Source organism: Egretta garzetta, unplaced genomic scaffold (genome assembly GCF_000687185.1).
Source record: "Egretta garzetta isolate BGI_Z169 unplaced genomic scaffold, ASM68718v1 scaffold188, whole genome shotgun sequence".
NCBI classification, from domain to species: Eukaryota; Metazoa; Chordata; class Aves; order Pelecaniformes; family Ardeidae; genus Egretta; species Egretta garzetta.
In genome coordinates this window covers 1127697-1128016 of record NW_009260622.1, presented here as the reverse complement: position 1 = coordinate 1128016, position 320 = coordinate 1127697, and the positions used below count along the sequence as shown (strand labels likewise).

The 320-nt window shown below is 60.0% G+C and overlaps 1 protein-coding gene across 1 annotated transcript in view; it reads left to right on the top strand.

The window, feature by feature from the left end:
• The window catches only part of TFAP2C (transcription factor AP-2 gamma), an 8392-nt gene that overhangs the window by 416 nt on the left and 7656 nt on the right, over nucleotides 1-320 (top strand). The window lies entirely within an intron of this gene.

Sequence of the window (320 nt, the reverse complement as noted above, 5' to 3'; positions counted from 1 at the left end):
GTGGTGCTCCCGGGTTTTCATCTCTCCGAAAGCGGCTGCGTCCTCCTCCGGCTCCGTCGGTCGCGGTCCGCATGTTTGGCTCCCATAGATCAGCCTTAGTCCCCGCTTCACGCTCCATTGGGACCCCATTCACCTCTTATTAACCAACCCTGTTATTTTAATGACCGTGAAGCCAGAAGCTGCTAAATCCCTGGGTCAGCTCAACGTAGACATTTAAGCTTTGGCTGCTGAGATTTGAAAGCGGCGGAGAAGCAGGGACGGGACGGCTGGAGGGGGGAAGGCCGGCCCTCCTTCCCTGCCGCCCCGGCAGCCGTCGGGCG